The sequence below is a fragment of the Ixodes scapularis genome, unplaced genomic scaffold (assembly GCF_016920785.2).
Source record: "Ixodes scapularis isolate PalLabHiFi unplaced genomic scaffold, ASM1692078v2 PGA_scaffold0__279_contigs__length_252992795, whole genome shotgun sequence".
Taxonomy (NCBI): Eukaryota; Metazoa; Arthropoda; class Arachnida; order Ixodida; family Ixodidae; genus Ixodes; species Ixodes scapularis.
Genome location: NW_024609835.1, coordinates 127284831 through 127302231, shown reverse-complemented (window position 1 = coordinate 127302231; position 17401 = coordinate 127284831). Strand labels below are relative to the sequence as shown.

The following is a 17401-nucleotide window of genomic DNA, read 5'->3' as shown; positions in this document are numbered from 1 at the left end:
TTTTTTGGGGGGGGGGGGGGGGGGGAGTGGGGGGACAGCGTACTTTGAATACTCGGCATTACGTCACCTTGAGGGTTTGCCCGGCCATTTCTCCTTGTTGGTTCAATGGTCCCATTTTAGGCAGCCCAATCTGATTTTTCTAACGTGTTCCGTTGATCCCATCAAAATTGGAACAGTATTACGCATCGGCGAGAAGCCGTTTTCAAGACGAGTGTACTGCCTTTCGCAGTCAACTGCACGTGCTCTGCTCCTGTCTAAATATTTATTTTTGCACCGTCGAACCAGTGTATGTGGCTGTGGCGAGGACTTGGCTCGGTTAATGAGACCCTCTTTCACGGAAAAAGAATGTACCTAGCTTTTCATCCGCCCAGCTGCCTCGTGTCATGCGCGCTGAAATTTGTAGCGCAATTATAGCCTAATTGCGTATCTCTGCTGGGCTACCTTGAACGCCCTGCGCATCTAAAAGGAACGCGATTCATCGTTCAAAACGTTTCCCGCCTTCGCTCAAAAGTGGCATGGGGCAGCCGGGGGGGGGGGGGAGAGGGGAGGGGAGGGGAGGGGAGGGGAGGGGAGGGGAGGGAGGGAGGGAGGGAGAGGCTGGGAGAAGAGGAGGGAAGCGCCGAGGCCAATCACGGCGTCAAGGGAGTGCACATTAGGGAGTTTTCGTAAACCGCGTTTCCCCCCCTCCGCGACGATGAAGCCGCTACTGCGCCTGCGCGCCAGTGGCCTTGGCTGTAGAGTCCCGGGTATCGCGAAGGGTTGCGGAGAGCGTTGCGGGACTACGAAAACTCCCTAATTACGAAAACTCCCTATTCATTAACACGCGCTAACCTTGCAAAAAAAAAAAAAGGCGTTGTGGAATTATTGGGGAGGGGGACAGACCGTGACGCCCCAAGCGGTTAACCTAACAACTACACGGATGGGGACAACAAATACAATGACGCAGCGTTCGGCCGACATAACCGAACGCGGCGTCAGCGTTCGGCTGGAGTTCGTGTTCTCCGGCGAGGGGGAGGAGGGGCTGTTTTGTTTCCACTACGGCCTGCATGAACAATGCAGCATGCACGATTCCAGCTCAGCACAAAAGCCGAAGTGGGTCAAGTTCGCATTCTCTGAGGATAGATCCGGCACTTAACGTCGCTTCGTCGATTGTTAGTATTTTTTTACATTAAACTGCGCCCCGCGCTCTATTGTAGAAGATGACATGGCCATGCCCATAAGGCCTGTCGGCGTGTGCACAGGCCTTGTGTTGAGTAAACACCAAGCGTGGGGAAAACAAACGGGTCAGAGCGCCCCCTATAGTTCGATCTCCTGCCCAATAGAGGAGGGGGAGGCTGAGAGAGGGGGGGAATGACGTTACTTTTCTTTTTACGGGGACTTTAGGTTACCTGTCCCCTCTACTGATTTTGTATTTTGCGGCAAACACTGGACAACCACTCGGCAGCGTCGGAACTTCAGGCGCCTCATGACTTGCATTTCACCGGCTGACGGCGATGCAGAAAGCTTTTCGCCCCGGTGATTGGCGGAGCCTGCACATTACTCTGGGTTTAAGCAGTTGGGTTCAGTGTTTATTTGCGGGGAAATTCGGCAAGCACATTTAAGCGCCTGTTATGGTAGCCTAATTCAGTATCGGCTTTTACGTTGACGTGAAAGCCGGTACCAAAAGTTGTATTTCATCTGCTCGTATTTTTTGGCACCTGTGCTTTTTCGCAGTTTTTTCCCTGCCATTATGTTTCTTTCTTTGGTAGCCCCCACTGCATTGCCAAAAGGCGCCACCGTAGTTACCCCGAATACAATAAAATGAAACGAAAAGTGTTTCCGTTTCACGCGCTCTCTTGGTCTGGAATTCGTTGGATGTGCTGCACCGCGCGACATTTGAGACTCACCTTAGCACAGTACATTGCGAGTGATATACAACCTACTTCTGATTCGTCAGAGTAGCCGTTCGTTGGTACCAGATTGGAACCCCCGCGGCCCATCCACACGCAAACATTTAAGTGCATTCGCAGCGCGTCTGCTATCTTTGACTGTTTAGGTGAACTGCACTGTGCGTTTTACCCAAGAGCGGTCAAACTTATGGTGTGAAATTTACGCATCGCTCAAAAATAAAATAGGCACCGTATTGGTCACGGTCAATGGTCCTCCTATTCCTTGAGGTACAAATATATCGTTTAGGATGACTAAGTTCGTTCAATTCAATTTTATATTGGTACACATGGACAAATACAGTTCGAGTTAGGGTCATTACGGGTGTCATCGAAATGCACTAAATCAGTCAAATTTAGAAAGCTTTTGAGCTTGTGGTTTGTTTTTCTGGTTCCTGGAAATTCATCCCACTTAGACTCACCCTCGCGGTTTTTACGTTCCTTATGGATATTTTTGTTACACCCTGGCCCTTACATATTTTCAAAATTATCTGATTCGGGTGTTTCTTACTAAGGCGCAGCAAGTTTCTAATTGGAACCATATGTTTAGATTTCCGAACCGAGAAGTTAATTATGCAAGAGTAATATAATTATCTTGCCACGCCATGTACCTCACCGAAATGGCCCGCGGGCAGTGATTATTATTATTATTTTTTTTTTTTTGAGGGTAAGGGTATTTTTTTTTCGAGGGTTGAAAGTATTTATTTATTTATTTATTTATTATTTTTTTAAAGGCAGTGATTAACACGGCACCAACAATTTTTGTCAGCGATGCCCACAGGGGTTTCCCCAGGAATTGAACTTAAGGGGTGTCTACATTTTTAGAGGGGGGGGGGGGGGGGGTACACCGTGATTTCCCTACACACCCCGTAGGGGATGTGTAGGGAAATCACTGGATGCGCAGTTTTTTCAGGAAACGTTTGGCCGAAGTTCGGTGAAACACCCGGGATGATGTGTACACGTGCCTATACTCCGTTTCACCTTCAGTCAGAGCGTAGCGGACGCTAGGAGCCATCCCAGCCAATCCAGCGTGGAGAGGGTGTCATGTGACCTTGAGCTCCCTGTGTCGCTCTGCCCAACCGGCAGGTCAGCGATTTTCTGCCAGCGCTGGATCGGCTGGGATAGCTCGTGGCGTCCACTGCGCTCGGACTCAAGGTGGAACGGAGTATAGGCGGAAAGCTTTTAATTTCCGGGACGAAAAGACGCATTACCAAGTTACAAATGGGATTTCGTCTAGCAAATATTCTTCGAAATATATCATTTTGCTGCGCAACATGGGAATGAGAAGTCAGGCTCTATACACAGGAGCAACCGAATAAATACACGAGTATGCTTAATTTAGTTTTGCCGTATTGTCGGGTTTGATCAGAAACATTACTATATTTACTCCGTCCCAGTAGCAATTACTGTCGTTTGTGTCGCTGGAACAGTACTCGCATGCGACGTCCCGCCTTCCTCCTTCGTGTCTCGAAGTGTCGGAAGTTGAAGGAGACGAGGACAGTGGGAGCGTTGAAGACACACAGAAAAAGACACAAAGAAGGATTGTTTAAACAAAACAAAGAGAAAACGAGGTTCGCTTGATGCAAGTTTGGCTATCTCCTAACAAAAAACGAAAAGACTTCCCTTCTTGCCCCACTCATCACTAGAGATGCCGCGAACCACCCTAAGTTGGAATCGAGAGGTTTCGATATTTTCTAACCGAACTGGGGTTCGAATCCGAAAGATTTCGATATTTTCGAACCGAACTGGGGTTCGAATCCGAAAGATTTCGATATTTTCGACCGTACCGAGGTTCGAATTCGAAATGTTCGCAACTTTAAAACACCGTGGAGTTTCGAGGTGGAAAAGTTGGAAGCTTTCACGGTTTATAAAAGTTCGGGTTCAATTATTTTGAATATTTTTGTACTTGAGGTTCAAAAAAATCGAAGAGTTCGACCCTTCCTAACTTGAAATTCAAGAAATTCTGAAGTTTTGAATTTCTTGAAATCAAAAATTCGAAAATTTCAAATTTCTTTGAATCTGAAGTTCGACAAATGCTATAATATCGATTTTCTTTGGATCTGAAATTCGAAAAATCGAACGTTTCGAATTTTTATCGACATAAAGGTCTATAAATTCTAAGATTTCGATTTCTTTCTGCATAAAGTTCGACATGTTTGAAGGTTTCGATTCTCTTTTAGGAATAAATATGGAAAAAAAAACAAAAAACCTTCGAAGGTTTTGATTTTTTTTTTTTTTTTTTTAAGTCCAAGTGCGCTAAGTTCGGAGTCCGGTTTTCATGTTCTTCCACAGTTTCAGTTTCAAATAAAGTTTTCGCGCCTCATTAATTTTCACGAAATCAGGTTTAGAAAAGTCCGGGTGTGATATTTAGTCTGCGCGAAGTTGGTCAGGCAATTAAATGAGATGAAGAGTACGCGTCCCGGATGTGCTGGAATATTTGCCAGTGCAGGGTGATGTGTGACCCCCGGGGGGGGGGGGGGGGGGGGTCATTAACGTGCATCACGAAGTAGTGATCACATGAACGCACTGTTTAACGATACTCATCCAGTTCGAAACGGCCCAGGGCAGGCAGGTGGTTGAGGCTCAGAAAAACCTTGAAACTATCTGGCAAACTGCCTCCCTACCTCCTTGCACGCTGGTAGTAATCTGATCGAACGCGACCTGAGTGACGCTGGCATATAGTAAGTTTAGTTTGTACATGATGCAAAATCCTGAGACTGGGAATGAAATTTGAAAGAAAAAAGGGGACAAGACAACGTCTCAAATTCAATTCAGCTGAAAACTCAGCTCAGTACAACGTCTCAAACTCAGCTGAGCTGAGTTTGAGACATTGTCCTGTCCCCTTTTTTCTGTCTTGTTACACTTTTTCTTTCAAATTTCATTCCCAGTCTCAGGAGTTTGCATCATGATCAACATACACCAGCTCGCCTGCACCGTGACATTTTTTTTAGTTTGTAATTGTTCTGGAGGTTTATTTTCCGGGACTTGAGAAACGCCGAGCAAAAAGCACAGAAGCCGACACAACTCGAGGTCGAGGAGCGTTCTACCGTACCAGTGGCGTCGGAAGAGGAAAAGTGTGTGTGTGTGTGTGTGTGTGTGTGTGTGTGGGGGGGGGGGGGGGGGGCTACAGTCTCCCCCCCCCCCCCCCCAGATATTTTGGACTATTAAAGGAAACAATACCGGGAAAGAGGGCGTGGTCGAGCTTATTTTGATCTAAAATTATTATGCATACGTATGGCCACTGTCGCTTTTCACTGCATAAAAGATCGCGTAGACGGTCATTGTTAGAAACTCGTTGTCAGAAGGCACTACTGGTCACGTGCTTAGTGGTTCGGAAGTTCAAAGCTATCAACCTAAATAACTGTGCCATAATGAAAAAAAAAAAATAAATAAATAAATAAAGGCGAAGATGAAAAGCTGGAGAAAAAAACAACAAAAAACTATCAAGAACCTGCCGGAAGTGTTGTATTCTTGCATACTCAGAGGCCCAGGACTATGAAACAAGTTTCTCTTGCCAAAAACGCGTACAGGCTTAAAGAAACACGTCCCAAAAACGATAAATGAGAAAAAAAAAAAAACTGCTTTGTTTTTTAATGACGTGCTGAACTTGAACAGTATTAGAAATCTTCCCCCATGAGTTAGTTTATTCATCAGCGTGAGAAAAACAATAAATACATTATTTTGTATTCTGCAGATGGAAGTGAGGTGTACTTACTGTCTGTGGTGTTAATTTAAATGCGATACCTCAAACAATTTAAACGAAAAAAATTACCAAGTTTAGGGCATAATTGCTCATAGTTGGACATTTCTTCGAAACTCATCTTGAACAAAAATAATCAAATCTTAGGACGACAATTACCTAGGCTACACCACGGTGGGCTACACGTAGATCATTTTTAAAAAAGTTTAACATCTCTACCACAAATAGCTTCGGCTATAGCGCGCTTCAAATATGGCACAAACGACAATTGTGAAAAACCTGTCGTCCTTCCTCACTCCTTCGGGAATTAATTTCTTTAAAACTAATCATGCCAGAACATAGAACATTGAAATAAACGGCATTGTCTTTCGCAAGGAATGCGGCGCCGCATGTAAAAATTCAAGAAAAAAAAAAAAAAAAAAAAAGAAAAAAACGAATGTACTTTATTGTTTGAATTCAAATGATACCGCCCGCCGAACTTTCGAAGGTCGACGAACTTCGACCTTTTACCCTAAAAGTTTGAAGGTCGTCGAACTTTTGACTTTTCAGGAATCGAAAGTTCGAATTCTTTAGATGAATAAGTTCGAAAATTATATAAATTCTTAGCTTAGGAAGTTCGAAAGTTCAAAAAGCTTCGAACTTTTTTAGTGCAAAAAATTCTGAAGCTCGAAAATCATAGAATTTTTTTGTGTATCAAGTCGAAAGTTCGACAAGCATCGAATTTTGCAGCGTAATAAGTTGGAGAGTTCGAAAAGGATCGAACGTTTTAGTGTAAAAAGTTCGAAGGTTCGAAAAACATTGAATTTCTAAACGTACGAAGGTCGAAATTTCGAAAAGCGTCGAACTTCTTAGTTTAACAAGTTCGAGAATTCGACTTCCATCGAATTTTTCGATATGGAAAGTTCGAAAAATCTAAATCTTTCGTATCAAGCGAATCTTTCGCTTGATTCGATCATCGACCTTCGGTTCGAAAGAAGTTCGGGGCATCCCTACTCATCACCCCCTCGTAAAGTTGAGACAACACCCAAGTAGAGAAGTACCGTGGAGCCAGACTGGCGCTCACTAACCCGGCGGCCAGGCACCTGTGAGTCCGCGGTCGTCGGTCGCTGAAAGTTCTTCGCCTTCTCGGTCGCGTCTCTTGGCGCCTTCGAATTTTGGCGCCATAAAGCAACACATCGCCGACAACATGTAAATGTTTTTTTTTTTTTTTTTTTTTTTTTAAACGAGTTTTCTGGGGGGTTGGAGGGGGTATTTTTCAAAGGGCCTTTGCCCCGCTTTGGTCAAAAAAAAAGGCACTTCGCTTGTGGGAGTGAGCGTAGTACCCACACGACAGAGAAGAGCTGACGTCGTCCGTCTGCGGACAAAACAGTGGAAAGGGAAGCGCGCCGCTTGGAGAGGAGGAGAGTGGTGAAGGAGCAAGGCAAGAGGGAGGCCACGTCATGGGGCGGTAGCCAATACGCGCGCGGGAAACCGGTGGACAGCGAAAGCAGCGTCAGGGAGCAGATGCCGCTGCGTGCAAGGTGGGCGGGCGAACGAAACAGGGGACCGGAAGTAGCATGGGTAGCATCGCTCGGGGCGGCAGTGGCCTAGAATGGAGTGGTGAGCTCACCCGCGCTCACCGCCCTTTCTCGCTCCTGCTTCGAGGTGAGGCGGTCTATGTCTCGGAGGCCGATGGGGGCGCTGCTGTCGACTCCAGTGCTCCTCTCTGTTCGAAGCTAAACATAGAGAATACATGAAACTACTTTGTGGAACTACGCGCGCCACAGCACCGTGACGTCACGCCCACAAATATATGGCTGCGCTGTTGTCGAGGCCGTCGAGACGAAAAGCGCAGCTGGACCGCTGCCCATTTTCAGTTGAATAGTGCTTAATTCAGCGGGTAAAAACGATTAAAATTGAAAGCCAAGACAGCAGTAGCGTTCCGGAAAAAGGTTTGTTCGGGCATGTAGCCTGAAAACGAATTCATCTATCGAACGGCGTGCCGATAGCACAGCGAAGGAAAAGTTGTCGAGCTGAGAAGACATTTGGACCGCTGTCCTTTTCAGAATGCTCAGCCCAGCGAATAAAAATGCTTTGATTGGAAAGCCGAAACATCAGTTAGCGTTGCGGAAAATATTTGTTCGTGCATCTCACCTGAAAACGATTTGACGTTCTTTCGATCGGTGGTGTGCCGGTATCGGCGTAGCACGTTCGACGGGTTCCGTGTCGCGCTGCAATACGTCACGGAACATCTGACAAGTTTGACAGCACGTGGAGCACAGCACGTGGAGCGAAAGCTCGCGCTGCAGAACCCAGGGATCCTGGGTTCGAGTGGTTCGAGCCCCACCCCTGCCCGTTTCGATCTGGATGAGCATCGTACCGGCGTGCGGTCGTGTACCACTACTGCGCGATGCACGTTAAAGACCCCAGGCTAGCGGCTGTACTGCACTGGCTAAATTTCTCATCTACAGCTGGGAGACTCGTCGCCCCTGTGAGGCAGACCAAGTTCTAGGCTGTATAAACACACACACAACCCAATTTTTTTTTTTCAAGCGGGTTCAAGAATGCTGTCTCGCATTTAAATCCAAACAGCGTGCATGATCAATAAATTGATCGATGAAAGTATAACTTTCTGCTTATCTTTGCTCGAAGGGAGTCTTCAAACCTTTCAGGAATATTGAAACGTTCGTAAAAACTTCCAATCGGCACCAGTCTTTTTTTTTTTTAATTTTGTCATTTTTTAGGTGTTTTAATTAATTTGATTTTGAAATACTTCCGGTTTCTGCCACCGTATCCACGGGATGCCGGGTTCGTCATAACCGCGTCACAACCGTGCGGACGGAAGTGCTCATGCGGCTCGTCGATAGTTTCGGTGTGTCGCGCTCTTGCACGCCTGACGTACGCTATGGCTTAGCTGCTGCCAACGTTACTAAAACGCTCAGTTGGTAAACTCCCATAGAGACAGCTTTGAAAGAGTAGCCCCAATCCGTCTCCGAGCACCGAGCTAAGGACGAACAGAACGCCACCATGTCTCCCGCAGCGGCCACTCGAGGAACTACACGTGACTTTTATTTTGGCTTTAAGAACAGATACAGCGGAAGAGGTTACAGGGCTGCCACCCCCGTCTCCCCGGCGGACGCGCCGCGTCGAACTACCGAAGTTAGCTCGACGCGGCGCGTCCGCCGGGGAGACGGGGGACGCGCCGCGTCTTTATACAACCATGCCTCAGCGGGGCCTGAAAGCCCCGCTGAGGCATGGTTGTATAAAGACAATATTAATTGTGCCGCAAAACCCTGCAAACTGAAGATTTTAAAAACATAACGCGCCCCTCTTTCTCTACTAAACTCCAATAAATTTCATACAAAAAGAGTCTTTTCCGTTTGTTTTTACGCAAAAACAGGCTTTCAAAAAGCTCAAGGTGACCACAGTACAGACAAACGATAAAGAGTGGCGCTGTTGTCGCATTTAGCTCGGTCTCGGTGGACGCCAGCGGCCCAGGTTTCGACGGCGAGTTTCCCAACTGAGTGTTTTAGTAACGTTGGCTGCTGCGCTCGGAGTATGAAACTCGGAGCGTCGAAGCCGGCGCAGCTGTTGCGATAGCAACCCTCGGTCATACTCAACACATCTGTGTGAAGGCTGATTCACACAGTTGACTCAAGTCCGACCGAGTGCCACTGCAACGGCTTGCGACGACGGGTTGCTATGGCAACAACTACGTTGGCTCCAACAAAACAGGTTTTCAGCTTTGTTGGAAGTCCCGATGCTTTTGTAACACCAAACATCCTTCTTCCCCCCCCCCCCCCCCAAAAAAAAAAAAAAGAAACTTTTTTTATTTAGCAAATTAAATTTAAATTTGGCAGTCTAAATTTATATTTAGCGAACTAAATTTAAATTTTTTCGTATTAAAAGAGGAATATTATTAGCAACCACACAACAGTGCTGCCACGTTAAGAAGCCCTCGAATCATAAATAAACTTACTTATAACTGGAGCAAAAAAAAAAAAAAAAAATATATATATATATATATATATATTCTTAAGAATATAAAAAAAAAACACAGTCATAATTTTTGTTTTGTTTTAAGATGTCAGTGACTAACTTTTGGTGACTATGAATGTGCAATATTATTTTAAGGAAGAATGTTCTTCGTAGTTTGTTGGCACTTTGGATATGGGTCGGGGAAATCGATGCAAGTTTCAGTCTGATTAGCAAATTCTGCACTTAATGTTACGTTACTTCTTTTCATACTCGGCTTTCGTGTTGTGTCTTTCCCGGAGTGTAAAGTGCTTGGTCATGGTCTCTTCATTTGTTCTATAAAGTTTTCTTTGTAGTATGTTTGAGTCAATGTGGAGGAATAGACTCGGTTTGCCTTAATCAAGATTGCTGTTTGCTGAAATACTGATGGCAACGACATTCGATCGCGTCCCTCTTCTGTAAAACGATGAGTTTGCTTTAATTCGTAGAAATCTCGTTGAACCCCGTGCCATAATTTGAATCTTCCGCTGGGATGTGCGAGCAGAGGACCGAATTTCGATATTATATCCTCATCTCGTGACTTTCCATCATCCACACAACGGTGCTGACAGGTTAACAAACGCTCGGATCATAAATAGACCTACTCGTAACTTAAACAAAACAAAAAAAGAGGGGAGGTGGGGTAAGGAAGTGTCGAACAACGCCAGGAAACTACTGGTACGCGCGTTTTGCATCTTGCGCTGCCTTGCGCGATATACATACGTGCAGTGACTGTGCAAACCCAATCCATTTGACGCGGTGATCATCACTCCCAAACGTGCGAGCTCGGTTCGGAAGCGGGTTGTAGGTAGTTCATGTTGCCGCGCTACTTTCGATCGCCAATCGCTAATTCGAATCGTGACCGAAGTGCCCCCCCCCCCCCCCCCCCCCCCCCCTTCCGATCGACTAACGGGCGACCGTTCTCCCCCCTTTCCTCCGCTCCCAGTGGAGCGAGACCGGCCGCCGCGAGAGGGCCGGGTGTGATATGTATGTTCGATTGGGAATCGCACGGGGCGCACCTTCTTCCTTATCAAAATCTAACGAGGCTGCAGTGCCCGTGACGCCTTGCTGTTGCGCCTGAGTCCGAGACTATGAAAATAAAATATTCGGATTTGGAGGTTGGGGGGGGGGGGGGGGGGGGGGGGGAGGTAGGTAGTGCTGTAATTGGGGAAGGGAAGAAACAAAGAAAGAGGGCGCTGCGATGGAGGGCGAGGGAGCTGAACTGGGTGCGATGAATGGTCCCAGTGCATATGCCCGTGCATGTGTGTGTGCGTGTTTGGGGGGGGGGGGGGGTGCAGGCCTCGTTTTTTTAGGTGGTATATTGGCGTGTATGTACGTGTGTGTGTGCCCGCTGCCGCAATTTCAGCCTGCCTCACCCACTGCAATCAGACGGAGTGGGCGGAATGTGAACCCCTGCCTTCGTGCCATGCCGGTGCTGCGTGCCATTATTTTCCCCCTAGATATACTCTTTTTTTTTTTCTTTGTCTTCCGTTTTTTGTATTATACTTTGTTCCCGGGGTATAGTTGCGGCGCGCGGGCGGGCAGCGCCACGGTTAAGGTTAATCTTGACCCTGGTGGGTTTCCTTTTATATTCTCGCTTCGTTGCTGTTGTTTTCCTCGATCGGGATTCTATGCGCATAGTTTAGCGGAAGAGTGCGGCCCACCGTTTGTTCCGGTGTGGAGCGGCGGTCACGGAGGGTCGTGTGCAGATTCGGGGGTGTGAAGCTGCCCCCCGCTTGCCGGCGCTCCGATCGCGAACGGAGCTAGAAATTTCGACGTCATCAGACTCTTGAATCTTCTGAAATTTCGACGTCATGAGAGCTGGCGGTGATGTGATCGCCAAAGTTCCGCTACATCCTGCTACATACGACAAACATGCGAGGAATTTGCGCCAGCATTGCCTCGAAAATTGGATTGTTACGATAGGCTGGCGCGAGTTTTCAGAACTTTCGATTATCGCCTCATGTATAACGTACTATTCGAGTTGATTTCGTATCAACCACAGACAGTACAAGGAGGTTTCGCAAGAATTCTCATGTTCGTGGTCTGTTGGCCCGTGTTTGCCCACACCGGGTCTGACTGTGGGTATTGCGCATGCGCGGGTCCGACAGCAGCGCCACCGCATTAACGCGACGTCAGCGACTTGAGTTGGTCCTTAGTTTCGTTGAGTGCGCTTCTTATTGCGCGCTGGTGTACTGCAGCGAAGCGACAAGCACGGAGTAGGCATCCCGATTTTGCGTGTCTTCCTTCGCCGCAGTGCACCCGCGTGCTAAGGGTAGAGCTATCTTTCAGAGCGAGGCGTGACACAATTTCTGAATAAAACTTCGCCTCGAATATGTCATAGGCTGCGATATCCTGGCGGTATCTTTTTCTATTCGAGATTTTGCGAGGATACTTCCGCATTGCAAGAAAAATTGTGTGGACTCTTCTGTCGGTTTATTTCTTATGCCAACTCTTTCGTTCAATTATCACTTTTACATAGGTGGGAGTAATTTAAACTAAGTTAGCAGGAGCAGTGAATGGAAGCTTGAGAAGAGCGTTAGCGGGTTTGGCGAGATTGTTTTTAAGAAGTCATTATAATCGTTCACGAGCCAATTTTTGTTATAAAGTTCTACATAAAACTCTACGTTCATAATCAAATGACGAAAGCTTTTTTTTTTTTCTATCTGAATAAAGCATCGCGGTTTTATTACGGCTTCTAGGACTCGAAAAAGAAAACATAAATTAAAGTGCTCGAAATAGTTCTGTTCTAACATTATTTCAGTGGGATTTCGTACCTAAAATAACCATTCGCACCAGTTCGTGCTGTCCTCCATCAGTGCATCCTCTTGCTGCCGCATCTGGTGCATCCACTCGCAACTAGACAGCTAGTTTTATGTTGGAGGGAATCGCTTCTGCTGTGCAATTGATGCTAACCAGAGGTCGTGTATAGGTGAGAAGGTAAAGTAAGCACTGCCTTTTCGTTGGACAGGCCAGCACGGGAACCTTAACATAATCTTTGCAGTGGTATGAATGAAAATGAAACGTGCTCTGATGCTCCAAAAGTTATTTTTGCTGCACCAAAATGAACTCTTAGCTGCTCCTAGAGTTGCTCCAAAATGGCTCGGACCGATCCCATCACTGTGACTGTCGTCATTCGACAAACTATTGACACCATGACACTTTTTTTTTAATGTAAAAAAAGAAAGAAAAAAGGTTAATTCCTTCAAATGTTTTTAGACGTCTATTTTGACCCTTTGTCGTCCGTTCTACTCCGGTTTAGAATCATGTGTGGTTAACTTTATCCTTTACCAGAAATTTGATTATGCATCGCCGCTTTACAACTACAGACAGATTGCTCGATCGGCGCCGTCCTGTGCAAGATTATCATGCTAAACCTGTTCAGCGATTTCTGATCGTCAAAAGTCCCGTTCACCGGACGCCTGGATTTGGGGACGTCCTCAGTATGTTGTAAGGTTCCAGTGATGTTCTATGGATGTTACTTAGGGCATTGCTGCCGCCTGTGTTGTTGTCTCCTTCGCATGAGAGCGCGAGCAAATGAGAGGCATGACGCCCTCGAAATAGTGGCAGGCTGCAGCACTATGAAAGGTAGGCTAGCCTAAGCAGCGTAGCACGAAATAGTAGATAGGAGAGTTAAAACGCAGGTAAGCTGGCGAGTGACTTCCGTACTTCAATTCGAAACGAGGCAAGCACCAAATAAGAGACATACGCACCATCTCAACTTGACATATTGAGAACACTGAGGCGGTGTGGCGTGTATGCCCTTTTTATTTTTACCCCATCTCACAAGCACGCGCTTTATTTGAAGACGAAGGATTTTGTAAAATTACATTGGAATGCTTTTCGTCTTCTTTACTTGCCCATGGTTATGTTACTTAGTTGAATATTTGCCCGTGTCGTGGAGTGAGTGCGCAGGCAAGCTGGCACATGACTTGAACCGAACCATTCAAGCTCCCTGTTAAAAACAAAAGTATATTTAAAAAAATCTGCAAATTAACCGAGTGATTTTCGACAGCCGGCAGCTGTCGTTGCATCATGCTGCAAAATTATCCCATCTACCAATGTTTTTTTTTTTTTTTTTGTTTTTTTTTTTTTTTTGTTATTGAGCGGGCTATTTTTTGATGTCGGGTTCGCTACATTCCGATCTCGTTGACGATTCCCCCTCCGACAATTTCTCCGTTGAGGACGACAACAACAACAACAAAAAGGAACAAGTATATAAAAATAAATAAATAAATAAATAAAGCTGGGACGTCTCCGCTCCGGGGGATATCGGAAACCGGTAGTGCCGAAAAAACGCTCGCCGCACACTTTGGGTGAGGGAGAGGGGGAGGCGGGCGAGGAGAAGCGGGGCGCCAGCGGAGCCAGCAGTCTCCGTCCGACTGGTCCGACGGTCCGCGCTGCTGTGCTGGTTGTGCTGTTTGTGCGTCTGTGCGTGCCTTCTTTGGAAGTGTCGGCAAGTTTTGTTGCGATGTGGCGGCCCACAAGTTGACTCTTGGATACGGCGTACTGTCCCGAGGTGAGTTTGGACACCGTGTGTTTCCGAGCCCCAGGCAGATGCCGAGCAGCACGGACCAAGCCCACATACCTGCTTCAGGCTGTACGCGAGAGCTGGTCTAGGCCTAATAACCTGTCAGTTTAAAGGGGCGATATTGACGTTGACATTTTTTCCCTGACCGAGGTCCCTCGGTCGGAATGTGGGAGGAATTTGCGCATCGATGATCGCGTTGTTTATCGCGGCCGCGTTGCTCGAGCCTCGTCGAGAGTCGGTCGGTTGCACCAAGTTGCACGGTTAGTTGTCGTGAAGCGATCGCGGGAGTTTCTCGCCGAGCCCCGCACAACTTGGTCAAGGATGAGCGACTGTTTCTCGGCGGATCGCTTTTTTCACGCTCTGCGGGGGGAAATAAGGGCGCCAGATAGAAAGAGGCTGCTGCGGCGGATCACTGTTGCGGTGTTCCGAAGTTTCACCGATGTTCGCGAGAAAATGTGGCAGGCGGTGCTCGGCTGCTGAAAGTTTCCGTGAAATTCCAACGTCGGCTGCACCTCGAAGCAGCTAGCTCGCTCGCTCGCTCGTCGTTTTGTGTGCCTGCAGGTCCGCCGCCTGGAATCGGTTCGAGCGTATGCTCGACGGAGCCGAGCACGCGGACCCGCGATGGGGTGCTAGGAAATTTCGATCACGTAACGTCATAAAAGCTTTCTAATGGGCCTTGCACGTGGAACTTCGTGTTTGATCTTATCTGCAGTATCTCGGTAAGGTTCAACTTTATCTGTCGGTTTAATGGCTTGTTTTGGCTAACGATCAGTAAAAAAAAAAAAAAAAAGATGTAAAAGGATTGTGCGGAACTGCACTTTGCGCATGACATCGATCACAATCGCTTTCTAGCGGGGTTATTAGTGTGGAGTATAATTAAAATTGTGGTCCAGGCCCCCGCATTTCTTTCAACGCGGTCAGTTTCTCCGGCGGGGTCTCTGAAAACCCTCGAATTTCAATGGTTAGATCTCAAATGCAGTGTTTTACTTTGAGAAATTTCAGTCTCTTGCGCTGAAACTCTCATTTTTAATTTCTAGTTATTTTTTTTTCCTCGTCAGTTATGCTCAAGTTATTTTGACCGCCTGCCATTGTTGGGCGATAAAGTAACCTTTAAAGCACCTTGCTCTTAATCCCGAGGCCCCAACATATTTGGGCTGCAGAATTCTGGTGTGGCACCGCAGCTCCATTTTGAATGCCGGTAGGAGTCCATTAAATTATTTTGTATTACATGATGAGAACGGCAGGGAAGTCTTTCAGTTGTCCCATCTGCAGTGAGAGCTTCCCACTTTCGATGGCACTTGGACATCCAATTAGCTTTGAGTGTGCACACACGGGCAAAGCGCAACAGACAGCAACGGTTGTGCACTGGAGGCGGCGCACCCAAAAGAGGTGTCCTGCACTTCCAGTCTCGTCAGTTACTTACACAGTTTACATTCATGTCCCATCAGCTGCCATTGTGGAGGTCTTGAAGCATGTGGCGTTCATGAAGCACGAATTGAGAAAAAGAACAAGGCGGAGACCGTCACACAACTGGCTGGTTTTATTTTTCAAGAGACCAAGGAAAACATTCACATAACCTCTACCCAGCATGCACAACTGAAAACAAATTAAACTGAATTTGTTCTTTTCAGCAAGGACACTCGTGAATGACCACCAAATTTCGAGAATCTCTTTCAATTCACAAAAAATCTGTCATGTAGACGAATTAAACAAGAGTCCAACATTTCAGAACATTAAAGAGACACTTTTCAGCGTTAGTGTAAAATGCGTTAAAAAACTAGCATTTGTTGGACTGTACAAGATGGTGTCTAGGTTCTATCAAGAATATATTTTAAATGAAATAAGCCATAGACTGGAATTAGAAACCACCTGAAGAGCTTTATTTCACATCTTCATTGACAATTTCTGTCCAAGTGCAGTAAGATCGCACTGCTTCTTGAACGTTCCGCAGGTCCTCTCAATGGTAACTGTGTCAATCACACTTTCCTTGAATGTCTATCAGTGTCGCGTGCGGCAGGCACATAGCCAGGATTTTGTTTCGGGGGGGGGGGGGGCACCCCCCATGACAAAATGCTGTATGAGGGAGAGGGGGGAGAGGAGGTCAAAGCAAAATGGAAGATTTCGGGGGGTGGGCACATAGTCTGTTCCACCGTTTTCAAGTAGTGGAGTATAAATATTGCGAGAGACCGACTCCTCCTTTTTCTCAAAGTAGGCATTAGCGAGGAATGTGGTTGCTAGTGCAAGGAAATGTTTTACGCTGGAATGTGGCTTATTTTCTTGTTTTTGCTTGTGACTATGGGGATGACAATCACGAGTAGTGTGGTCATGTCCTAATAAGAGGTACTTTTAACATTTATAAAATGCTGTAAAACAGTTCCTTGGAACGACCATGCACAAAGCAGTACATTGTACTGCAAATTCTGTAATGTGCATTGCAGACCGGTTTCCGGCAGCATGTGTGGAGCTTTAGGTCAACATTAGCAGCCTTAGGCACGTTCCCAGTATTTTGATGGAGCTCGATTGAAAGAAAGGCAACTTTTCTTTATTTCAACGACACTTCTTGAGGCATGCCGTCAAAAACTGCTCGCATCGCAATCATTGCTGGTGTGACCAGTACCTTCCAGTTAGCAACCTTTTCGCGAGTTCGAGCTTACAAATAAAAAAAAAAGGTGGAGGATCTTTGGAAACTCATTTTGCTTTCATTTCTACCGAAAGCATGCACTTACGACAACAAGGTGGTGGGCCCAATGAAAAATCATGAGAAGATAGTAGATTAGAAGGCAGTCGCTGAGCTTCACTCTGCCCATTGTAGGGTTTAAAGAAGGCTGGTCACAAACGATCGAGTTAAGCTCGATCTGAGTTTAATTTGCATTGGTTAGTAGACTATTTACCTTTGTGAGTGAAATCACCCCTTTCATGCCCATCCAAACTTGATGTGGGTGCTCTCCACCTCTTTGGAGGTGCGTTTATTGCAACATGATTTATGCTTCACCGCTGCACAGTGCTGAGCACCAGCCCAAAGAACCGTGACCTCTGTTCTTCCGGAAAGAATGAGAAGGGATCAAAGCACAGGTCATGACCAGGCTCCCACCTATCTAGTAGCTTGAACCCAACTTGAGCAGCAATGCTGCATTTAAGAGGAGTGACATTCTCCACAGTGACAAGAAAACTGCATGTATTTACCCAGTTCGTTCCGAAAGCATTGTATATGCTAGGTGTTAAATTTTAATTCGAACAGATTTTTAAAAAAAA

General features: G+C 46.4%; 1 protein-coding gene across 2 annotated transcripts in view; it reads left to right on the top strand.

Moving 5' to 3' along the window:
- The window catches only part of LOC8037425 (F-box/LRR-repeat protein 7), a 97580-nt gene that overhangs the window by 29434 nt on the left and 50745 nt on the right, over positions 1-17401 (top strand). The window contains exon 1 of one of the 2 annotated variants that reach the window (XM_042289768.1): positions 13963-14137. The exons of the other annotated variant lie outside the window; for it this stretch is intronic. The gene's annotated coding sequence lies outside the window, so the exon portion shown is untranslated. Of the gene's footprint in view, positions 1-13962; positions 14138-17401 lie in introns of those variants that run through there. 2 annotated transcript variants of the gene reach the window in all.